Source organism: Cimex lectularius, unplaced genomic scaffold, assembly GCF_000648675.2.
Source record: "Cimex lectularius strain Harlan isolate CLEC.00 unplaced genomic scaffold, Clec_2.1 scaffold205, whole genome shotgun sequence".
Lineage (NCBI taxonomy): Eukaryota > Metazoa > Arthropoda > Insecta > Hemiptera > Cimicidae > Cimex > Cimex lectularius.
In genome coordinates, this window is record NW_019392773.1 from 143,549 (window position 1) to 158,335 (window position 14,787).

At 33.9% G+C, this 14,787-nt stretch overlaps 1 protein-coding gene and 1 long non-coding RNA gene across 4 annotated transcripts in view; both read right to left on the reverse strand.

Annotated features, from left to right (window-relative positions):
- Positions 1-8,751, reverse strand: part of LOC106673111 — a 42,078-nt gene extending 33,327 nt beyond the window's left edge. For 2 of the 3 annotated variants that reach the window (XM_014405091.2, XM_014405090.2), the window contains exon 1: positions 8,504-8,751. The gene's annotated coding sequence lies outside the window, so the exon portion shown is untranslated. The remainder of the gene's footprint in view (positions 1-8,503) is intronic. The other variant, XM_014405092.2, reaches the window with a different exon arrangement.
- Positions 8,752-8,890: 139 nt separating this feature from the next.
- LOC112127170 lies at positions 8,891-11,029 on the reverse strand. The gene is made up of 3 exons (XR_002910428.1): positions 10,848-11,029; positions 10,723-10,790; positions 8,891-9,054 (listed from the first exon to the last, which is right to left on the reverse strand). It is a non-coding gene; the product is annotated as an uncharacterized LOC112127170 (long non-coding RNA).
- Positions 11,030-14,787: the final 3,758 nt, after the last annotated feature.

A 14,787-nucleotide genomic window follows, 5' to 3' on the forward strand; every position in this document is an offset into this window, starting at 1 on the left:
AAATTTCAAAAAAAGGTGCGGTTGAGATGGGAAGTTAGAGCCCGAGAGGTTCGAAGTCACGATATAGCTCAAGTTGCATCGACCAGAGTCAGGAGCAGAGGCATATCTAGCCGAAGATCGTGGGTTCGAATCCCGCTCGTTGCATTGACTTTTTTATCTCAACTAAAAACCTTAATTAATTGTATTATGTATGTACATTGTGTAACGTACAAAACATTGAAAATAATGAAATGCATTGTTTTCTGTTTTCAACCTGGATAAGTGAACACAAACTACTCCGAACCTGGGTAAATGAAAAACTGGGTAATTGAAAAACCTCTATAAGTGACATCTAAGGACCTGGTCCCCAGCGTATTAAAAAATAAATAAAATTTAAAAATGTATCAAAATAAGGAAAAGTAGAAAGAAATAAGCTAATTTGGTTTAAAAAATTAACGAAGCAGACAGTAAAAGTCTATCATTCAGTTCAAAAATGATCTGAAAATAACCAATTATCCCAATTAAATTGTATGAGCTTATAAAACTCAGCTTTGATTTTATTTCATAGGTGCCAGCAAAATATTTCGTCCATTTCTATTATATGGCGATAAGCCCGTAAATTGGATCGAGAAGAAATTCGGAAAATGACTCTTCCGTGTTATCCATCAATATTAACATTAATCGTGGAGATAAAGCGAAGTGTAAACAATTCCGATAACGTGCCAATTATAATATTAACGCTCATATTATCTAATAAATTTATATTTAGATCTACATTAAACTTCGATATTTTTAAAATAATTTTTGACCAAAGAGGGATAAAAATTATATTTAGAATGTTATGTATACATTTGCATGTAATAAAAGTTTAATTTATAAAGTTCAATTTGGTTTGAGAAAGGTTCAGTTTGATTTGGAAAAAATGTCAATTTAATATGGGGAAAAGTTCAATTTGTTTTACAACAAAAAAATTAATTTGCTGAGAAAATTAAGTTTTTAAAAAAGTTCGTTGATTTGGAAATAATTTATTTTAATGCAGAAAAAAGTTCAATTTGAAATAGAATAAGTTCGATTTGATTCGGGGAAAAACGTCAATTTGATCAAGAAAAAGTCCAATTTGGTTTTGGAAAACGTAAGTTTGATTAGTTAAGTTCCATTTGAAACTTCAAAAAGTTCAATTTGATTTGAGGAAAGGTTCAATTTGATTTAAGGAAAAGATATATTTGATCTAAGGAAAAGATCAATTTGATTTGGGAAAAGTTCAATTGGATTAGAAAAAGTTCATGTGGTTTTAGAAAAGTTCAATTTGATTTAAGAAAACTTCAATTTTATGAAGGGAAAAGTTCAATTTGGTTTCCAAAAAGTTCAAATTGATTTGGGAAAATTAATTTTTTAGAAAAAGTTCGTTGATTTGGAAATAATTTATTTTAATCTAGAAAAAAATTCAATCTGATATAGGATAAGTTCGATTTGATGTGGATAAAAACGTCAATTTGATCTAGATAAATTTCAATATGATCTAGAAAAAGTTCAATTTGATTTAGGCAAAAGTAAGTTTAATTAGTGAAGTTCAAAAGTTCAATTTCATTTAAGGAAAAAGATCAATTTGATTTGGGAAAAAGGTCAATTTAATTTGGGTAAAAGTTTAATGGATTAGTAAAAAGTTCAAGGCAAAAGTAAGTTTAATTAGTGAAGTTCAAAAGTTCAATTTCATTTAAGGAAAAAGATCAATTTGATTTGGGAAAAAGGTCAATTTAATTTGGATAAAAGTTTAATGGATTAGTAAAAAGTTCAATTGGATTAGTAAAAGTTCAATGTGGTTTTGGAAAAGTTCAATGTGATTTAGGTTGCAAAAAAGTTAAATTTTATCTAGCAAGAGTTCAGTTTGATTTGAAAAACAGTTCAATTTAATATGATAAAAGTGTAATTCGACTTTGAAAAGAAGTTCAATTATAAAATTACAATAAGGAAGGCTAAAATCAATTATATCGAGTCAAAATATATTTTATTGATACACAATCGAAGACAAAGAAAACCGGATTCTCGTATTTTGTTGTTTTCTTGAAAGGATGAAATTGAGCTGATTTTCTTTATTTTTAGCCTAAAGAATGTAAAAAGATTAGTGACACTCTATAAAGGTAAACAACAAGTTATTAATGTTGTGTTTACGTTTTAAGTCAACTATTAATCTTTATAACTAGTTATTATGGAAAATAAACAAATAAATACAAGCGTCTTTGTTTTTGTTTTGTTTTTCTTTTTAAATTTTGCTCCCTCTCACCATCTGCATTATATTTACAAAATTTTCTTAAAAGACTCCCAGCCGTCTTTCAAAATTACTTCAAAATTGCTGCAGCTTTAGAAATTACTCAATTAATAATACACAATTTTTTCGAAATGAAAAATTTGTGTCACAGGCCGGATTCGAACCCACTCGCTAAATACGCCGACGCTCTACCACTTGAGGCTACCGTGACTTCGATCGCCCATGCCACAAATATTCCCAAGTCGTGGGTTCGAATCCCGCCTGTGACTCAAATTTTTCATTTCGAAAAAATTGTGTATAATTAATTGAATAATTATATAATTAAGAACAAGCTGATAAAAATAATTAACAGTTTAGTATTTCTTTAAAAATGGAAACGAATGGTGTAAGAAAAAAATATATAGAAATTTATATTTAATGAAATTCACGAAAATTAATTAATGAAGGTGTGAAAAACCGATAAACATTGTATATAGGAATGTATCAATTCAAAAAGCGTTTCTTTTCAAATTTTTCCTTAGTGCAACAAAATGTATTTCTATAATTTAAAATTATCTTCTTAAGTTGGGATAGTATTTTAATTTAAGGAAGTCAGTTCTTTTGTAATTATTTTGACTTTTAATTGCTCTGGCAGGATGTCAGATGGATTTTCACCGTTTTTCTCATAATCTTTGCTATATGTAATTTTTCGGTTTTTTAAAAAGAACTTGACTTAAAAACGTGACGCTCTTACCGGCCGAGGTTACCGAGTTTAACAGGCACTCGTTCCAATATTTTCTTGAATTTTTATTTAGAAATCGTGAGATGCGGTCTGGTGTGATGATGTAGGTTTCAGAAAAACATTTTCTTTGTCGTGCCAACGTTTCGATCTTTATTGAGCCCAGAAGATGATCTCAATAAAGATCGAAACGTTGGCACGATAAAGAAGATGTTTTTCTGAAACCTACATCACACCAGACCACATCTCACGATTTCTAAATAAATATCGATTAACGATCACTAATCACCACACATTTTCTTGAATTAACACACAATCCTTGACGATTTTTTTATGTAAAATTTTAGATGCGACCGTCTGAACTGGTAAATAATCTTTCCGGCCGTTGACTTGAGGAACATTTCATGAACTTGACTTTAAGCCCGGCCTTCAATTACATCCTTTGCAAACTCCACAGCCAATTTGCCACATTTGCCAAAAACAAAGGCCGTAATTTTCCCCCCATAAATAATATCTGAGGATCTCTAATTACAGGGATTTAGCTCTTTATTATCTCGCCCTATTGATCTGTCTATGAATGGAGAATGACCATTGATACGTAGTTTATCTGATGATTTCGATTACCGAAGAAAAAATTTTGTTTTCCATTATTCTGCTTTTAAACCTTAAATCATAATATGAGTAATGATCAATGACTAATCAATACCTGTCTTTGTTGATAGCTGCCATCTTTCAGGCAATTGATTAAAAAAATCTTACCGCCATGCATTTTCTACTTCTTAAAATTAGCCAAAAAATATTTCATTGTTAAGCAATTTTGATTTAAAACGCAAAACATTTTTGTCTTAGGTTTAAAGTGATTCTGTCCGACTAAAGTGGGCGGAGCGCGTGCCAAGTACAGCAATTTTTGCCGTGCCAGCGATATATGAGTCAACTAGGGAGGAGAATGAGTCAATTTCTCTTCTTTAATACAAGCCGCCTTTATTAACCATTTATTACCCGAGGTAAATAGGAATGACTTGACCTTTGAAAGAAACAAAGTGAGGAATACACAGAAGACAATTCCTTGTAAAGAATTTCTCTCAAAGAAAGGGCAAACATACCGACCACCAAATTCCGTTTGGGCTTACACTTTGGCTAGTATCATCGCAACGACTTAAGCAAGAAAGAAATAAGAAAAACACAGCAAACAAACCTGTTGACCATATGGAAAAACCAACTTATTTAAATCTTCACCCACTACTCACTCTCTTCTCTTCTCTCTCTCTCTCTCTCTCTCTCTCTCTCTCTCTCTCTCTCTCTCTCTTCTTTTTCTCTTTCTTACTTTTACCCTGCAACGCCATCGTTACCCCTCTGATAAAATAACATTTAACCGTCCCACCACTTATGTTTTTAAACTCGAATTATCCAAATACCCTTCATCCCAGTTTCAGTCATACCTTGAATCCTTATCCACACCACACAACTCCCTTTGGCTAGCTACTAGGAAGGTTACCAAACACTACTTACATGCCTTCTCCAATTAGAAGTCCGAACGGTACCTGGACCGGGTCAAACGCAGAAACGTGTCAGCTATTTTCCGATCACTTTTCTACAGTTTTTACTCCCAATCCCGATATGAATGTCACTTACACTCAGATCATATTAATGAATTCCTTGACTCTCCTCTCCCTCTCGCTCTACCCCCTAAGCCCATCTACCCAAAAAAGCAATAGTGTACCTTACATCTATTTACAATGCAATATTTTGTACAACCTATTTCCCCATCCAGTGGAAACTATCTTTAATAACCCCAATACCAAAACCACCCCAATCCCCAGTGCCCTATCCTATTATAGACCAATAAGCCTCCTTCCTATTTTAACCAAAATCTTTGAACGTCTCCTTAAAATACTAATTCCCATATTAGACTCTGAAAACTTAATTCCTAGCTATCAATTTGGTTTCGACCTCTCCATTCCACTGTTCAGCAGTGCTTCAGAGTAGTCGACACGATATCCTTAACTCTAGAAAACAAACAATACTGCGCAGCCGTTTTCTGAACTTTACAGAAGCATTTGACCGAGTATGGCACCCCAGCCTCCACCATAAGTTAAAACGTATCCTCCCTCATTCCTAGTATCTTATCCTGAAATCCTTCCTCTCGGATCGATGGTTTAAAGTAAGAATCGGCACCGATTTTTCATCTATCACACCAATGAAAGCTGGCGTTCCACAAGGAGGTATCCTAGCCCCAATCCTCTACACCATCTACACTGCTGACATACCTCCACATCCAAACGCACAAGTCACAACCTACGCGGACGACACCACCATCTTATCAACACACTCCAATCCTATCCTAGCAACAGAAGCACTCCAACAACCGACTGGTGCAATCTCTGGCGGATCAGGTTAAACGAACAAAAGAGCCAACACGTTACGTTTACGCTCAAACGCCAAACCTGTTTACCAGTGCACATTTACGACAAGATAATACCACCATCGAACCAGGTCCGCTACTTTGGGCTTTACTTAGATAGTTTAGAACGACTTACATGGAACCCATATGCAAGATTAAAACGGCAAAAACTTGTCAAAAGATATGGACTACTCAGACACCTACTTGGACCAAAATCAAAACTAAGCATACATAACAAACTAACCGCTTACAAAACACTCATCAGACCTATTTGGACCTATGAAGTCGAGCTGTGGGGTCGGCCAAATCATCCAATATCCAACGAATTCAGTCTTTTCAATCTAAAGTTCTACGCCGTATCCTCAATGCTCCCATCTATGTCACCAATCAAACGATCCATAAAGATCTTAAAATCTCTTTCGTGAAAGATATTATCTTCTTCACTTTCCACTCTAAACTATCCCTCCACCCTAACCCACTGGCCCTAACTCTTTCCTCGACGTCTCACCCTTACAATCCTTCGTGCCGTTGAAAAGACGATGGCCTCGTGACCTTCTATCTAACCCACCGAATTAACTTTAACCCCCCCCCCCCAATTAAATAAAAGAGACTTCCAGCACTGGTTGGTTTCAGTCCAAAAATTTTTACCCTTACTTTTTCACTATCGGCTTCGCTCTTAACTGTTCTCGATATATCTTTTGTATTGCTCTGAAGTTCTGCCTCTATTCCTCTAAACTCTTTCCTATTCAGATCAGTCCAACATAGTCAATAGGTCACATCTTAGCCTACAAAATCCAGGGTTTATTGCCTACGCTCACTGTTTTGGTCTCTACTAAAGATGACGAGAAGCCGAAACCCGTCTGACTTACCAAATTTATCGGAAACGACCAGATATACGCTCATAGCCCTTGTGAAATCAGTGAGACGCAAATTTTTCAGTTTTTCAGTCTTTAGAAAAAATAACCAATAAAGTAAACTATAAAATCCCATGTCGGTTATTGTTGCAGGGGCTCTTTATTCAAACCAAAAATGGGTAGAAAAAATTAAGTTTAAAATAATCCTGTTGAACGGATTGATAATTGTTCATATTAGTTGGTCCGTCTAATCTCGTTGGTTTACGTTTCACTCAAACGCCATTTTTAGTTCTTCAAGGACGAAAAGCGTTTGACTGAAAGAGAAAACGAGTAAAATGACCAAGGGTCGATCAACCGCAGTTCAACACTTCACATCTTGGTTTGCAAAAACCTTACCGCGTGTCCTCACTGCTTCGGTCTCTACTGAAGATGGCGTGAATGTAATGACCGTCCGACTATCCGAAATGGTCGGAAACGACCAAAATACAAGTTCATAGCACTACACGCTCCAAAATGAGATATACATCAAAAGAGATCGTAGAATCATTATTACATCTAAACATAAAGGATTTGCTTTTTATCAGGGAAACCTTGTGAAATCAGCGACTGTAGAATTTTTTCGAACCTGGATAATAGGAGTGAGACTCAGTTTTTTTTCTGTCTTACAAAGCCTATAGGAAAAATAAGTAATAAATTATAAAATCAATCTCACGTCGGTTATTGCTGGGAGGGCTCTTTATTCAAACCGAAAATGGACGAAATATATAAAAACATCTGTTTTAAAAATAATCCTATTGAACGGATTGTCACTTGATCATATTAATGGGTCCGCCGAATCTCGCTGGTTTACATTTCACCCAAACGCCATTTTCAGTTCCTCAGGGTAACAAATAAAGTGATCAAGGGTCGATCATCCAACATAGCCAATAGGTCACATCTTACCTACAAAATCCAAGATCTATTGACTCACTGTTTTAGTCTCTACTAAAGATGACGAGAAGCCGAACGTGTCAAACGTGTCTGACTTACCAGATTTACAGGCTCCAAAATGAGATATCACAAAATAATTATTACATATAAACCTAAGTGATTTGCTATTTTTTATCCGGGAAATCTTGTCAAATCACTGTCTGTTTAGGATTTTTAATACCTGCCGGAATCTTGTATTTTACGAGAAAATATTCGATAATAAGAGTGAGTGTTTTTGAAAGTCTAGGAAAAATAAGTAATAAAGTAAATTATAAAATCAATCCATGTCCATTATTGCTGCAGGGGCTATTTATTCAAACCGAAAACGGGCGAAATATATAGAAAAATTTATATGAAAAATAATCCTGTTGAACGGATTGACTCTTGATCGTATTAGTGGGTCCGTCTAATCTCGTTGGTTTACGTTTCACCCAAACGCCATTTTCGGTTCCTCAAGGACGAAAAGCGTTTGACTAAAAGGCAAAACCAATAGTGATCAAGGGTCGACCAACATAGTCAACAGGTCACATCTTCAAAAACCTTACTGCGTACCCTCACTGCTTCGGTCTCGACTGAAGATTGCGTGAAGCTAATGACCGTCCGACTATCCGAAATGGTCGGAAACGACCAAAAATACTATTCCATAGCCCTACAGGTTCTAAAATGAGATATTACACATCAAAAAAGATCACAGAATCATTATAACATTTAAACATAAAGGATTTGTTGTTTTATCAGGGAAACCTTGTGCAATCACCGTCTGTGTAGAATTTTCACGAACAGCAGATATCTTTTGTATTTTATAAGAAAATACCTGTTGATATTAAAAGTTAGGCGTAGTTTTTTCTAATTCTCCGAGTCTTTAAGAAGGATAAAGAATAAAGAAAAAACAATATTAATCTCATAGGGTTTATCTGTCGCGGGGGCGTCGAAGCGAAGAATGCGATGGCTCTAGTCATGGCTGATCTTTAAAATAAATAATTTGTTAATTTATTTGATTTAATAAGTTTTCTATATCAGATTTTTAACATGAAATAAAAGTTTCAATAAAAGTAAGTATCCTGCCTATGCGAAATAGATTTAAAGGGTAAAGTTTAAAAAGGCGATGTAGTAAAGACATGAGGCATGTGGTTTACGCCTTGGTCGCCTGGTGGTACTGCGACAACGGCTTGTTATCGCCGAAGCCTTGAAGAAAATGATCTTTTTTTTAAATAAAATTGTACAAATGCAACGTTTCTCGGATGAATCGTGTAAAATGTGGCAACAACGGTTAAAGTGTTTTATTTTATAAATTAAGTTATAGAAAATGTGCTTACTTTATGTCCTTGTTTATCCGGTAGAACGTCAAGGCTTAAAACGTGGTCGCAAGTCACTGCAAGGTGGCGGTCGGCGGAGCGGGGATTCCGCTCCGGGGTCCGAGGCTTGACTAACTTAAGTTCCAGTACTGAGTCGTTCTCGCTTGGGCCAGGCAGCGACATGAGGACGGGTGGGGACCCAGACGAGAGCGGAGTGGGGCTCCCGACCCTGGCTACGACCGCCTTCTCACTTCTCAATTCTCAATTCTCACTCGTCCTACTCGTTTTACCGGCAGGTGTTGCCACCGGCGTTGGATGAGGGAAATCGAAACATCTTTGTCACAAGAATGCGGGAAAATCAAAGCCAACCTTTAAATACAAACATCCTGAAAAATAGAAACTAAAATCTTAAACTTTGGGGACGCACATTACTGGCATAAAGCTGTTCTAAAAAGATAATAAATTGCGTACAGCACAGAGCCAGATGCTTTTGCAAATCATGGTTATAGGACTTATCCATCTTTGTCACAGGAATGCCAGAAAATGAAAACCAGCCTTTAAATTCAAACATCCTGAAAAATAGAAACAAAAATTCTAAACTTTGGACACATACACACATTGCCTAAAGCTGTCATATTGTGCACACATAGCAGAGGGACATCAAAGAGATCAGAGTTGGAAAATCAGTACTTACAAGTTACAAGTACAAAGTACGAGTACATACTTGAAAACTAGTTGCAAGTACAATTACAAATACTGTACTTGGAATTGAAATAGAATGAATAAGTTCAAGTACAAGTACATATAATTGAAATTACAAGTACAAGTCTAAGTACTTGTACTGGTTTACTCAGGGTGCAATTACATGCACTTCAAGACTTGTACTTGTTAAGGTCAATTACTTGTACTTGTGGTTAGTAACTGTACTTTAAGTACAACGAGTACTTTCTTTTTTTGGAACTTTACCAGTGTGATGGATTTGTAGATACTGCGCAAAAACTGTTTTTACGGGGTTTTTGCCTATATTTAGTCACATTTTGTTTGGATTATTTTGAAAGACATAAACTGCCGCTGTTCAACCCGTATTTAGCAATCTGTGAATTTAATAGCTTGATTTTGAATTCGCATTCACATTTTGAACCGACCGTGTGGAAATACAGTATCAATAAAGACATATTATATTGAGTTGATTCTATATAATTACAACATTATAGAAACACAATACCATAAAACCATATCAACTCCACTTGGTCTTAATATTTATAAAGTAGTGATTAGGTTCTGCAATGTTCAAAGGGAGAAAAAACCCGTAAGAAAGTTAATAGAGATGAGGGAATCGTCTGAAATTTTTATCTTTGAATATTTTACTAATGATATTTGTGTATGTATTTGTTTGTGTACACGTGTATCTTAACGTAAGAGTTCGAGTTTTATTTCATTTGTCTCATTTAATATATAGGATTTGATTATTTATTACTAGTGTATTTAAAGAATGTTTAAACTTATGATGTTTTTAATCTATAATATAATTTTAGTTCTAAACTAGAAAACCATCTCAATGAGATCTCTTAAGACTTTAAATGTATAAGACTCATACATTGATCTTTTATATTTGTTAAGGGAATAGGTAGTAATTGTAAAAATTTATACAATGTCTGTATAAATATTTGGTATGAGATTACTTAATTATAGCGACATCAGCAAAGGCAATTTGAATAGGAAAGGATTGATTGTGAGTGAGAAAAGAATAATATTGAAGAATAAAGCTATACGGTAAAATTGTTTAAAAACATTGGTTGGGAAAAATTATTATAAGTTTAATTCAAATTGAGGTAATAATAATGCGATATTAATAATTTACAATGACAACAGTTTCAACTACAACTACCAGTAAGGAAGTACAGGTACAAGTACTCGTAATTGTATTCAATGTTCACAAGTACAAACACAAGTACTTGTACTTGTACTACCAGTGTCAAGTATTTTACTTGTACTTGTTCTCGCTGGAAGTCAAATTGCAAGTACGTGTAAAAGTACTTGTACTTGCAATTACTTTTGAAGAACTTGAGACTTTTAAATAACTTCGTTGTCCTGCCCTTTATTTCACTGATGTTCCTGAAATAATACATTCACACATTTACTCAAATACTTGAAGGAAGTACTTAAGTACAATTGTACTTAGGTTCTCACAACTCTGAAAGAGACCAAAAAATTGGCCAAAAAAAGTTCAATGAAGATACCTATGTGCCCAGAAAGTGGCATACCAAACTGCCAAAAACATGGATCCATTAACCCACACTGGTAACATCTTAAAATAATGGATTTTTATTGGATTATGTTAAATCTCAAATTAAGTAAACAATACCTGTGCAATATGCTGACGATCTTGAAAACCTTGGATTTGTTGTGAACCCAACTTGGTTATTGACTACAGTGCCGTGGGTTGTGTAATCTGGTAAATCTGACAACTGAAACATTTTGAAAAGTACACCCTGCCCAGAGAACGCTGGATCTCCATGAAGTAGAATAGATAACATAAAATTTAATAAAATATTATTGCGATTTCTCTAGTACAATTGTATAATTCATAAATAAAGGATAGGTTTTTTTTACTTTTTTCCTTCTCCATCTCCACAACTGCTCAGCCCAGGTTTTTCCTTGAACAACAGGGTCTACAGCTTCTAGACGAGACGGATTGGCAACAACACCTAATTGAATGTTCTTGTTAGTGATTCTGTTTAAAAGTTCAATATATGTACCGAGATTGTATTTTACATCTCCTTACCTCCTAGGGGTTTAATTTATTTCATATATGATGACTTACATCATCAGCCACTTCAAGAGCCGCAACCTGAATCTGTTCCAACAGCTTCCTGCAAATGTTAGCTAAGGCATTCAAAAAATAAATTCCATACGGCACAGCACCAGATGCTGTTGCGTCATCAAGAGCTATAAGTCTTAACAGCTTGCATCCTGGCAGATGAGATTCCAATAGAACTTTATTTGGAAGGCCTGGAACATAATTACATGACCGGACAAGCACTTCCCTTAAAGACAAAAACCCCATTACAATTCTGTGCTGGGGAGATTACAAAGCTGGGAATTGTTAATAGAAGAATAGCCGTGTACTAAGACAGCCAGGTGGCACTGAAGGCAATTGCCATATCGGTGGTAAAGTCCAGAGTTGTTTAGGACTGCATCAGAGCTCTGTCAGACATTAGAAAAAACAACAAAATTAGACTTGTCTGGGTAAGAGGGCAGAGGGGCAACGAGAGACTAACGAATTGGCCAAGTTAAGTTCGATGAAGACTTGAAATAGGATATTGGCCCTGAAACCTTTTGTGGCATATCGAACTGCCAAAAACATGGAGCCATTAGACAATGGATTAAAAATAAGTCCTGTACCCCAGGACTGAGGCTGCAAAAAAATTTGTCAAAGGACGATCGCAGAACTGCTAAATATAGAATGTGCTAGAAATAGAATAATAGTTTGACTGATGACTGGACACTGCAGACTCCGGAGGCATATGTAAAGAATCGGAGTGGCAGAAACAAGCCTTTGCAGATATTTCCAAGACGAAGAATAAACAGCAGAACCTTTGTTGGTGCGAAGGCCAATGCGAGATTCCTAATCCTGGGAGAGGAAAAGCAGAAGCCCTTGGAAAAGCTTTGGGGTCTGGTAAAAAGCCTTATGCTTAACAAGTTGCTCTATGTATGTAAATCTGGAAAGGAGATAAATGTACTTGCCACTGAGACCACTCACAAACCTGAGAGCACCTGATTTTCAGTTGTCCTTTCCATGAGTCAATATGCCCAAACTTCTAAAGGAAGTGGTATTATGGCATTATTAACATATTCTATGTTATTTTTTCAATATTTAAACTTTCTTCTGAATCACTTTTGAAATAATTTTAACCTTTTTTTGTCATAAAATCAAATAAGCTTGTTAAATCTGTAGTTGAACATGTAGGATACCATTTGCAAAAAAAAAAGTTCATTTGTTCTTTTTAAAAACCAGTGCAATTTTGAAAATAGAATTTATGCTAACAAATAAGAAAAACTTGTTTAATTTCTTTTTTCTTTTACAGGTTGAGTAGTTTGTAAGAATATTTAGGGGCAACTGTAGTAAGTTTTCATTTAGTATAATGATTTAGATTTTTAAAATTCAAATAGTGAACAAATGTTTCTCATATTTCCAGGATTCTATATAGAGTTTAAGATCTGACCTTATTTAGATTAGAATTTGATCATTACCTATTTTTGGTCTGCCTCTTTCCTCGTGGTTGGTCTGTCAGATGCATTTTGTCTTCTTCAGTGTGAGGTCTTATAACAAATTTACATCGAGTTAATATCAGGAACAGAGTAAATAATTGTTTTATTACTTTCTTCTTGCAATTTTCATATTCTGCAGCATTAATAAATGTTTTATGGTGTTACTTTGACTTATTCTGATATTTTTTCAGTCAAATTTATTTTAACTGATTTTTGTCAAGGAATTTTAATAAATATAAAAATATGACTTTTTTCAAGAGTTGTACGGAACAAAATATTTTTTTAAAATTAATGTATATTTCAATTAATTATTCTTTTTATCTACGGTCTTGATTGAGATGAAAAAGTTAGTGTCACGAGCGGGATTCGAATCGACCTCAGATATCAGACTTTAGATAAAAAGAATAATTAATTGAAATAATTAATATGGTCAATTATGACCACTAAACATATATGGATTAATTGTATTATTTTTTTATTGTTTTCTTTTTTGAACAGTACAATACGCAAATAATTGTTTTCTCACTTTTTATTTCTAAAAATATTACTTTCTTCTTGCAATTTTCATATTCTGTAGCATTTCTAAAGGTTTCATAGTGTTACTTTGGCCTATTCTGATATATTTTAGACAAATTTTTGTTGATTTTTATCAAGCAATTTTAATAAGTAAATTAAAAAAATTATTAAGTTTTTTCACGTGTTCCATTTAGTTTAAACAAAAACTTTTTTAAAAATAATATTCAATTGTTTTTAAACAAATATAACAAATTGTAAATTATGAAGTTTTTTGTAAGTACATCTGATTCGAATGGAGTGCACTGGATTCAAACCGGGACCTGAACATCACTGGTTTAGTCTGTCACATGCGTTTCGGCATTTCGCCATCTTCAGTGTGTCTGTAGGATTCTGTTAAGTCAAATATGTTTTATAAGGTCAAGGTACATGTATTGGCGTTTTCTTTGCTTATTCTTTTGTGGATTAACGTTGTGAACTGTTGTTAATTTGTGTTTATGAGTTTTATAGTGTATGTGTGTAGCGTATGGAGAAATGCCAAACCACCCCACTGATGTTGAGCCGATCAAGAATCAAAGGGTTAAGTAGATAAGTAGTGAGTAGTAGTCAAATATAAAGTAGTAAGGATCAAATTAGAGGTTCATCCTGCAGACCACAGTACGAAATTTCATGTTTAGAAAGCTAATATCATAAATCTGTATTGTTTTTGTAGTGTATTGTCAAAATAACTAATTCAGGATTTATATACTAAATGATGTATTTTTCATCTGATTGTGAAATACTCTGAGTAGAATTAAAATCATTTCCTTTTTCTTGTAACAATTATTTCACTTAAACAAACTATATCTTTTCTTTCTTACCGCTTTCTTTAAAAACTAATAAATGTACTTTATTGTAAGTTTAAATTATCAACTCAAATGTATAATTGAGGTTTTTATTTGTGAGAAAGCAAAAGCAGAAGGGGGGGCATTAATCCAATTTCATGAAGTCTGCTTCCATCTGAGCAACTTCTTTGATATGAAGGAATTTTGAGCCTGTTGCTGATGCTGCGCCAACAGCTCTGCCGGCATATCTACAAAATGGATATTTCAATCAATTATAAAATCCAACATTAAAGTTAAAAAGGCGTTAAGGTTGTATTAATAAATACACGACACTTTTTGAAATAATGTTTAATGTCCTACGACGATAGAACAATATAATATGTAACAATTGATTTGTTCTCATTAGATTCTTTATTATAACTGGAATTTACAAAAATACAACATAAATTAAAACTGCGCTAAAATAAATTAAAAGGAATAACCAATGAAATTATCAATTATTTAAATTAATGTTGAAATACTTTTTTTTTTATTTACACTGCAATAATGTGATTCTCATTATTTTAATTAAGCATTTAATGATCAGTGCTTATTAAAAATAATATCTTGTAAGTACAAGTTTGTGAGTACTCAAAATCAATTTTTAATTTTCATTTTGTAAAATAACGAAAAATACTTACATCTATATACATGAAA